We start from the raw sequence: 11,277 nt of genomic DNA, 5'->3' as shown, positions 1-11,277 counted from the left end.
AGGCCTCTTCCCCCAGCCTGAGTATTATCGCTACTGTCATTGATGCAGTGTTCAGGCTCTGTGCTAACTTGACCAAAGAGCAAAGGGAATTGAAGAACATGCTCGCTAAGGTCGTTGATACTCTTACCAATAGTAATCCGTCTAGTATTTTAAACAACAGTGCAACTTCTTGGACTTGCTATTCCACCCCAATGCACACATTACTCTGCAATCATGCATTTGAGAAGGAACCAGAAGGTAGAGCTAGGTGGGTAATGACCAACATTGAATTGCCACACTCTGCTGTCAAATTCAGTAGTGCTAAGTCTCTGTTTGTTGCATGTATCATTAACCTGATATCCCAACTGGAGCCCTTAGTGGCAGTGTGCACTAAAACCAGAGTGGGCTGTTCAGTGGATTATGAGCGTACCCCTTTAAGACGCCCTAAAAGCTGCAGGAAACCCAACGATAAAATGGAGCCCCGCAAAGCAGCTTGGTTGTGTGCCTAAATGTTCTGATCCAACATATGACAGACATGGCACAATAGCAGGGGTATGCCGTATGCACTAGTAACCATTTTCTACCACTTTTGGGCAAGCGTGCCATCATACCATCTATGGCAACGATGCAGCAAAACTACTCATGGACCCCACTTGAGTCCTGGCTTCGGCCGCCTAAAGGGAAGAATAAATCTACCACGTGTTGCCACTCCTGATATTCCCCTCAAGCAGGCCAATCAGCAACACCTCTCTAGTGATTGCAATTTGCCAAATTCGGGATTGATAAACTCTGTTGAATTGTTATCCACTACCCAAGGATAGAGTTATCTGGACAATAATACTGCTACAGACAATTGTGCAATGAGAAGCTTGAGTGGACATCGCCCTGCTGAAGGTGTTACATCGGAGTACCCACTTTCAGCAAATGGGTTAAATTAGTATAAACTTATATAACTGCAGAGTCCCTTTCTCAAACCGTGATTTCCTTTTAAGGTTGTTTCACAGAATTTCCTCACTAATGGCATGTTTGACCCCGGAAATTGATTACATTGAACTGTCTGAGATTGACTCCTCTCGGAATTGGGCTCTAATTGAATTTGTGTTTGCCATAATCGTCACCTTGGGCCTCATTCTGAGATTGGTGGGCGTTATGGCTCTATTTGCACCATGACTGCCACCAATAATGGGCCCGGCACTGGTGTTTTGCAATGGGGACTTACCGGTGTAGTCCGACCCTTGCGGGACCGGTAATTCCCCATTGCACAACCATTCCCCATTCCCATTTGAGCCCCCATAGGGCTTAATGGGAATGGGGAGGGTGTTAATAACGGGCTTGTGACTTGCAAGCCCGTTATTAGCGCCCTGGTCCCTTAGTGGGACCCGTAAGGGACATGTGGTCGGACCACACGTTCCTTACGGTCCCTGCCAAGGGACCTTGGAATAGGGCGGTAAGGGATTACCGGCACCGGTCTCCTTACCGGTGCCTGGTATCCTTTATCGCCTAGGTCGTAATTGTATACTAATTATAACTGTTTCAAATCCTTGGGTTTTGATTTGCTTGTATAATGCAAATATGTGCTCAATAAACCTCCTACTGAGATAATACAGCCCAAAGTGTGAAGTAATACTGATTTCTCCGCAAACCCAAACCACCTGTCGTAAAGATCCAGTTTATAATTTCAATCTCATACAAAAAACCTAATGTAGCTAAGGTTACGTTGGTTGGATGGATTGAGTGCAGGGTGGTCGAATCTGTTTGCGGGCAATGACAGGATCCTTCATCCAGCAGTCATGCATTTCTATCCAGGAAGACATTAGGGGCTATCGATCTTTCCTATGTAACCCTAATGGCCTGCAAATGATTATGGTTGTTGATATTTTCATCCTGTGGGAAACATGGGCTTGCCATCCTTTTTTGATTGACCGCTTTAAAGTCATTTGCAAGACCACCAGAGACACTCATGGCCCCCACATGGGGGATTGGCCGTAGGGGAAAACGTCCCTTTTAAGTCAAGTGAATTCTGCCCCAGTAAGACTGTATCCAACGACCTTAGTGTGATTTTAGAGAATGTATCTCATTATTTTGGCCAGATTTTGCTCATTAATATATATAATCCCCCTGGGGACATTGAGTCGACAAACCTCCAATCGCATGTGTATGACATTGTAACGACATGGGCTACCACTTGCTCAAATTATAACATGATTGTTGGGGGGATTTTAACAAACACTATACACCTCCACTGGAGAAAATCTGAGTATGACAAAGAAATTAGCCTGCTTGCTATAGATGCCAAACAATCTGTTACTCATTAGAAGAAGTTGTACTCATGGGGCAACGCTGGACTGGCAAATTACATATGCATGATTTGAATTACCTAGAAATGCAAGATCACAAGAGCATGAGGTTTTAGTCCAATGGTAAGTCGTATTCTAGATTGGTCTGCCCAAAGCTGCAGGGTCGTACCTCTATGTTTTTGCCGGAGCTTAATGATCTGAGCAATCACGCTGTGATGTCTTGGACCATGGACTAGGGTAATATTAAGGTTATTCATAGACATCAATTTTCCACTTCGGTCACTTCCCCGGGTAATCGGCTATTGTAGTCTGTCTCAAATATCAGGAAATACAACAGTTGGCTCTCCCGGTATAGAAACGCTATTGATTCCCTTTCGGCCAACTATAATTGGGATATTCAAAGCATGTTAAGTGACTCTATGAAATTGGTTTGCTCGGATTGCGCTTGTGTATTTATGAAAAAAGGTCTGTTTGACAACTACATTGCATATAGGAGAAACTGCTGGCAGAGCAATAAGCAGCACTCAGATAAACAATGACTTGGCCTGGGAAGAAAGGAAGGCATTATGTAATAAACTCTGAATGCATTGTAAGAAGTGACTCCACAGTCATAAGAATAATTTAAACAACACTATTTGGCACTTTTTGTTCTCTATAATGTTGAGTCATGATAACAAACATGTTTGAGTTACTACCGGCAGTTTTTAGCTGAAGCTTCTCCCTGGAGTTGAATCCTCTCCCTGAGGTTCGCATGGTGAGTCACATTAAAAGCCTATATCACGATGCACCTGCTGATAAGACCCTTATAAATAATTATAGGTGTGACACATTTTTCTCAAAGGGCTTTGAGATTGAGGAGGTTCTCCTGGGTATAAATAAGTGTAAGGCATTGCATGCTCCTGGACAGGACATCCTCGTAAATACTGTGCTCAAGGGCGACCCAGTATTATGGGTGTGAGTATAAACTCTTTCTTTTTCACGATCTGAATGACACAAGGCCTAGTAAGATCATTTGTCTTGTCCTCCCTCTGTTCTTCCCTCCCTTATGTTGTCGCGCCCCTCCCTTGTCTTGCGGCGCCTAGAAATACTTGTGTACAGGTGCGTTATGAATGCCATATATCATATCACATCATATACTAATAAATAGAAACAACCCGACTAGATGGCGAGAGTCAGTACTCATCAACATGTTCACGATGGGGGACCGCTCTGATCCAACAAATTACCTGCTTCTAGCCGTGTTGGAGTCGAGCAGGAAGATTTGTGCCTATTTCCTTTTTTGGAAGCTCCAGGTTTGGGTGGATGAACGAGGACTCCCAAGTAAACGACACACTGGTTTTAGGAGTGGCAATATCACTTCTTTTAATATACTAGCACTTCTTTTAATATACTAGCACTTCATTATATAATACCTGATACAATCAAGCATCAGAATAGGTCTTTATATTTATGCTATGTTGATTAAGTCTGTGCCTTCGACTGTGTCACACTTAGTTTATTATGGGGAAATCTTTTAAAAAGGTGCCTCAACCCGCTTTAATTTCATTTTTATCAAGTCTCTGTACACGCATAAGTCAGCGGTAGTTATAGTGGACCAAGCTGGCCAGATCTCCAGGCGAATCCCCATGAATCAAGGTCATAAGCAGGAGTGTGTCCTAGTACCCCCTCTTTTTAATCTGTATGCCTCAGACATGGACCAGGCTCTGTGCGCATGCAGAAAGGTTCCACTGAGTACTGGGGGCGAGTGCATACTCTGGTTAGCTTACGCTGATGACACAATTTTTCTGCACTTCACACCTATTGGCCTGCGGCACTCACTGAATGCTTTATATATCAAACCCTATAAGGATCATCCGATGAAAGCAGGAAATAGTGGTAGAGGGACCCGAGAGGTTGATAGTGGAGGAGACCAAGTGCATATTCAATCAGAAAAAGCAGAACTAAACTTGGTGAATAGTCAAGACGACTGGAGTTGGCTGGCTGGGGTCCTATCTGCTAAGTCATAACGCCAACACCCATCTACGAGTGCCCACTCCAACTCCAAACCAAAAGGGATAAAGATCATGAGTTGGAACACAAGGGGTTATGTGCATTTACTTGGCAATTCAGTAACACACCTGTCCTCTTACGACCTATTTTGCTTGCAAGAAACCTAGTTGTGTGATCTACCTCTTCTGGACATGTTTGAGCTATATCTAAACCCCGCAACAAAGGGCTCAAAAGGCAGACCGAGCTCGGGTTTACTGTTGGGGGTAAAGCGCACCAGTGGCATAAAAGTGCTCTCTTCTCTAAACAGAAACCCTTGGATCCAACTTACTAGGATTTCATCCACATCAGAACCAGCTTCACTTACTTCAGACTGGCAGTTGCTTATATGCAACGTATACTGGGGCCCGACAGCCCGAGATGAGGACAAACTTATGGAAGTCCTACTGGAAGCCATATACGACGCCAGGATTGAATGCCCACTACTTGAAATTCTGCTATGTGGTGACTTGAACATGGAATGTTACGACAAGAAGCAGAGGAAAATAGAGTTCCTGCCTTTGAACGCCTCAAAAAAAATAACGAGAGGCGTGGTCAAGGAGAAGGAACTACTAGCCAGAAATATATACTTGGTAAACGGTAACTTGGCGGGCGACAAACCAGCCGCCCGCACATGGAAACGGGGTGCCCAAACAAGTACACTGGACTATATGTTTGCATCAGAAAATCTCTTTGGCAAATTAATATCGTTGGAAGTGATCCCCACGATCCAGAGTGATCACAACATCCTGGAACTCAAATCTGAGGCCTGGAACAAGCTCGCAAACATCTACCAAACCAGTTTCTTGGATCAACCCCTGGTGGCAATAGACTACGCATGGGAAGAAAAGAGATGGCCCTGGTGCTGGATTCCTTAATCAAGGACCAAGGTCCAAACCTGATAGAATATGCTGAAACACTGAAGATCTTTCGCCCAAAAGTAGTCGCCAAGGAAATTCACCAATGCAAGCGGCACCACTATGATCACCAAGTAGTGACAAAAAAAAAACTGGTTAAAAAAGCCAGGAGATTATATGTTAAAACTAGAGCACCAGCTGACTTAGTCCTGTATACTAAAGCTAGAAACACCTACAGGAACTGGCTTAAGCAACACAAACATCAAATAATGCAACAAGACAGTGAGAAGATGCTTCACCTACTATCTACTAAAAACATCACTGGTATTTGGAAGTTGATCAATGAAATAAACATCCCTTCCGACTCAAAAATGGTAAATCCAATAGCCTCAGAAGTTTGGGAAACTCACTTTCGGAACCTTTACTCTATGGGGAAAATCTGTGGTCCTGCCCCATTCTTACCATCGAATGAGCCCTGGGACTTTAAATTTGGAAAATAAGATATTCTAGACCTTATTAAACAGTCCAATTCTTCAAGGGCTGCAGGACCTGATGGTCTCACCAACGACATCCTCAAAAGGGACCCGGAAAAATGGGCTTCGTTCATGCTGGATTTGTATAACAACATAACAAGACTAAAAAAGTTACCTAAATCTTGGACGACGTACATAATTGTGCCAATCTTTAAGAAGGGAGATAGGTCCGTGCCCACTAACTACAGACCGATTGCCCTTTTGGATGTCGTCGGCAAAATATTTGCACCACTAATCTTGAAACATCTAAATGATTGGAGTCGGCTGGCAGACCATCTGGACCCTTGGCAATCAGGCTTTCGAAAGGGCATTGGAACATCCTTAAATGTGCTACTCATCAACATAATCAAATGCATGGTTAAGGCCAAGAAATATAAGAACATCTATATCGCGTCAATAGACTTGGAACAGGCATTCAATTCTGTTGATCGCGGAATGCTATGGCACAAATTAAGGAAATGGGGATCTCCGACCAACCTGAGAGAACCTCTCGAAGCACTACACACGGGGACAACCCTCAGGGTAAGGTTGGACAGACAGGGCAACCTCTCAAACAATGTGGTGGCCATGCACGGTCTGAAACAGGGCTGTCGGTTGGCTCCCGCTGTTTTTTGCCTTTTTATATCCGACATGCAGGAAGCTTTCGAAGCAGTGAGGTGTTTCCCCCCAAAAATCGCAGAGACCGTCGTGGGAAGGCTGTTATTTGCAGACGATATACTGTTGCTAGACCAAACGGCCATCGGACTTCAGCGGCAACTAAAGGCACTCGAGTCATACACACAAGGAAACGGCCTCCGTATAAATCCAAAAAAATCAAAGATCTTGAGGCTAGGACCTATCATCGGCATGAAAAATCTAAGGTGGTACCTTTCCGGGGAAGAAGTACCAGTGGTTTCGTCCATGATATACCTTGGAGTAACTTTAAACAACAGCATCCAAGATGGTCCAGGTATCTGCAGGCTTAGAAGTAAAGTTACGAACTTAGCTTCGCAAGCCTTGTTAATCAAGCGACGATACTGTTCTTTTTCCATTCGTCCTCTGATAGATTTCTACAAACTGAAAGTTGTGCCAATTCTCACTTACGCAGCAGAGGCGAATTTCTTCATCAATTCAGATGTTTAGAAACTGTTGGAGGGCCTATTCTGGAAAAGAGTATTGGGCTTACCGACATCAACTCCAATGGAAAGTGTGCGTAAGGAACTAGGCCTATCGTCCCTTTACATATCTACGGTCTGGAAATCCCTGACACGCCTCTGCAAATGTCTGCACCCCCAGGAAAGAAGTGGATTTGTGGCAATTAACGAAGCAATCAAAAGACAATTGATTCCGGTCCTAACCAAGTGGCAATTAATTTGTTTAGAAATCCTGAATACCATAGCACTAAAACCAGACAATCTCATGTTAAATCCGCTCATGGTAAAGAGAAAACTCTTGGACTGGGACTGGATAGCCACCCTGGACAGGCTCAGTGCTTTGCCATCAATCACCCAAGGCATGGACGAGCACTATTGCAGAGGCACCGTCCACCCTTACTTGGATAAATTTCCCTCAAATACGGAAAGACAGCGGTTCTTAAAATTCAGACTAAACCTTTTCCACACAAGAGAAGTCTTAGGGAGAAGAACCAAAAAAGAGGAAAAACCCAGTCTGCTGTGTCGAGGCTGTGGGCAAGAGGCTGAAACCTTACAGCATCTAGTGATGAATTGTGTTACCTTAACTAAGTTCAGAGAGAAATGGTTGGGGACGCACCTTTCAAATTTAAGCACTTTAACCTTGCAGGACAGGTGGGTAATTCTGAGAAGGGGGGGGGAAGTATCTACGACCCTGGCTCTGTTGAACTTTATGAGAGAAACCTTTACAATTTTGGACATTTAGTTATTTTTCCCGAGTTATACTGTTTCCCCCCTATATATATATATAATTGATGTAACTGTGTTTTTTTTTTTAATTTTTTTTATTCTTCCTTTTCTTCCTTTTTTTCAATTCTTTTCTTTTCTTTTTATCTCCACAATGCATTTAAAGTTTCCTTTGGTAACTAATTGATGCAATAAAATAAAACAAAAACAAAATTTATATATTTATGCTGCTAATTACATGTGCATTAACTATAAAAAACAAAAATCATGGTCATGGGTGCACAGCCTAAAAGTAAGACGTGTTTTAATTGTAGGACTGGTGTGGAACCTCTGGAAACTGTGAAGACCTATGTGTATCTGGGGGTTCCCATCCCTCCTCGTCCAAGGCTAACTTTTTATTATCAGGAAGGGTGGGCACAATAGAGAGGTCTTCCCTGAGATTTGTAAAGTCAGTATTATCCCAACCACCTTGTATGGAATCGAGGCATTGCTATCCCAATATTTGAAGTGGCTTGATGTTATCGAGGGGAAATTATTGCGGCCACTTTTGGGTGTCCCATCTGCTGACATGTTGAAGCCCTCAGGTCTGAGCTGGGTGGACATCGCTTAAAGTGCTATGGCTGCTTCACCGTAGTGAGCTTGTCATCAATCCGGGAAATCTTCCCTGCTTAACCTGTTGGCGCATGGCATCAAACGTAATAGTCAAAACCTGTTTCATACTGATTTGGAGAAAAGGCTAGAGTCTCATCTAGATGATATTGGCCGGCCACCCCCTCCTGCTGAATTTTGCCTTACTTATATCCACCTACTTAAGGTTAAAACCAAGGATTGGGACCGTTCGGTAATTATGGCCAAACTGAGTAATAAGAAAGGATATGCTGAATTTGCTGGTCTGGCTTCCCTACAGGAAGTCCCTGTCAATATCTTTTAAAACCTTGTATATCTTTTATCAGGCGTTTCATTACTTATATGCGTTTTAACATTTTACCTACTAATGAGCACCTTGGTGCATGGTCGGCCATCCCTCTTGACAGTAGACTATGTCGTCTGTGCAGACAGGAGGCTAAGACCAGCAGGCATTTACTGTTACAGTGCTCCATATTAAGGCGGCAACATTGCAGAACCTATCAAAATCTCGTTCCCCATCCTGACCAACTCCATTCGGAAAGAAATTTGGAGTGCAATTTAATAAGCTAATTCACTGGTGATTAGTGGTGCAGTGACATATGTGTGGAAAGGGGCTTTGGTGAATCGAGAACAATTGCAATTGTAATGAAAACTATCTCCGGCGAAAATGATGTACTGTTCAGATGATGTATGGTGTATAAGATGATAATGTGATATATGAATACGTTTTGATTATTGTTGTCCAGGTGTATGTAGTCAATGTGTATTTAATTGCTTGTATTCTAGCGCAAATGTTTATTTAAACCATTGGCACTTCATTAAAATGAATGAATGTGCACTACAAAGCTTACGGTCTGAAGAGATCAGTGGGAAACGAATCCAGTCTGTTGCTCTGAACCCCAACAGTTAAATGCACCCCTATAAAGGAAAACATAAGTATTCTTTTCAGCGTTGTAGAGTTCTCATAGGGGATATGCGCAAGGGCTGCATTAGAAGCAGTAGAAGTGCACTGGATGAAGGAGGGCTGCTTGACCCAGGATCTTTGACAATAACATGCCAGTGGTCGACGTGTACGAAAAGAAGTAGTGGAACAGTGGAACTATGTTCCCTACTGGCCTGCCCCCATTCCCCACCATCGCCAAGCCCACTCCCACGCACAATACAAACACCCAAACACATGATTCTGCTGTTTAAGGGAACGTTAAGTGCAGTGCACTGAGTGTGCAAGTTTCAATTTCTTCCTAAACTTTATTTTAAAATGAAACCATCCCGGAACTGTTTATTTTTTCAATAAAAGTATCGGAACGGTAAAACTTAATTTTAAAAAGTAGAGGAGCACCGCTCCCAACTGCCCCCGCCCACTTTGATCACTGGTAACATGAAAGTGACCTCTGCCGCTTCACAGCTGCTGCAGTCAATGAGCTGCAGGAAGCACAGTGTGAGCACTAGTGTCACTCAAGGGAAAGAGACATGTGACTGATGACTTAACTTATGCACATGCATGTCCACTTAAAAACAGGTTCATTCTTCCACGCACCAAATTTAGACAGAAAAAACAGGTATTTGGTTTTTGTAGAATATGCTTTTTTTCAGTCAATAACAAGTTGATTTGATTTTTAATTGTCAGAAAGTGCATTGCATTACAGCATATATGCAAGTTGTATGATGCCATACATGTGTTCCAATAGTTAGATAATTATTTTTACTATAGATAGATGTAGATCTCTATCTTCGGCTGGGACATCCCTCTGGAACAGCCTCCCTGCCACTCTAAACCTTGAGGAGAACCATCTCCGGTTCCGGAAGCACCTCAAGACCTTCCCCTTTGCTTCCCTTCTCCTCTGCTGATCTGCTCACTCTTGGCACTGTGCCTCTGGCCACCCTCTGTCCCCTGTGCCCAGGTACCTTCTCACCCTGCCAACTTCCTGCACTGCCTCCTGGCCACCCCTTGCACTGGAGACTGTATCTGTACCCATGCAGCCCACCCCCACGCCCCTATTTTTCTTCTTTATCTGCACTTATCAGATTTACCATGTCTGCTGCCTTAAACACAGCACCTGCCACTTGCTGGCTACATTACCACTGTTTATTGCCTCCATTTTCTATTTATTTTCATTTATTATTATTTATCTGCGTTCCTCTGCTCCGCACTTTCCACTCTCCCCCTTCCATGCACTTTCCCTTTCCCTTTCCCTTTCCCATGCACTTGCGTGCTCTCAATGTCACTGGGCCTAGTATGATCGTTTTTATGTTGTGCTGTGTTCTCCCCTGTTCCCCTCCCTTGCCTTGTCGCGCTCTGAAACACTTGTGTACGAGCGCAATACAAATAAAATAATATTTCATATATTGTTTAGAACTTGTAGCATGAATCAGCTTTTCACTAGTGCGCACAAACCACTGAGAATATGAAATATTGATCTCACTATTATATATTTTCATTATATTACATACAGAAATGTTCAGTTTATATCTGTTTCACCATGCAATATCAGTGTTTCCCTATATATTATACACGTCACCCTGAGAAATATGCAATTTACTGTAAGATATGTCTGTGTTCGTTGTGTCATGTATATTTTTGTTAAATACAGTTTTTTGTAACACAAATATGTATCGGAAATGCTGAGTCCGTAATAGGTTTGGAACATGGGGTTTAATGAGGTCAACCTTTTATCATTTAGAAACATGTCCATGTATGTGATGCCAAGGTTCATTGGAGATCGATACCAACACCAAAGAGGAGGGACAGGATAGGGAAGCTGGCATCATTCATAGGATTAGCGTGGTCTGTGATGCTGAATCTTACTCTTTGCATTGTGAAGGAGCCGCAGACCAGTGAAGAGGTGGCACTGCAAAACATACCTTAATGTTATGAAGTGGGCAGTTCATCTTCTCCTTCATCCTCTTCACTTTCTTCCTTTTGTTATTATCTTTATTTCTATTACTTTTATTGTTTATATTTTGTTATCAATAAGACGAAGAAGAGCAATGGTGCCATTTAGTTGTAGTAGTAACAGCAGTATCAGTGGAGATCAATGTCCTAATCCTGAACTTTGTCTTCGGCATGCTACTGATGTCGACATCCTGAGTCTTCTCATCATTA

The sequence above is a fragment of the Ambystoma mexicanum genome, chromosome 3p, assembly GCF_040938575.1.
Source record: "Ambystoma mexicanum isolate Mex_15411 chromosome 3p, UKY_AmexF1_1, whole genome shotgun sequence".
NCBI classification, from domain to species: Eukaryota; Metazoa; Chordata; class Amphibia; order Caudata; family Ambystomatidae; genus Ambystoma; species Ambystoma mexicanum.
This window is presented reverse-complemented; position numbering follows the sequence as displayed.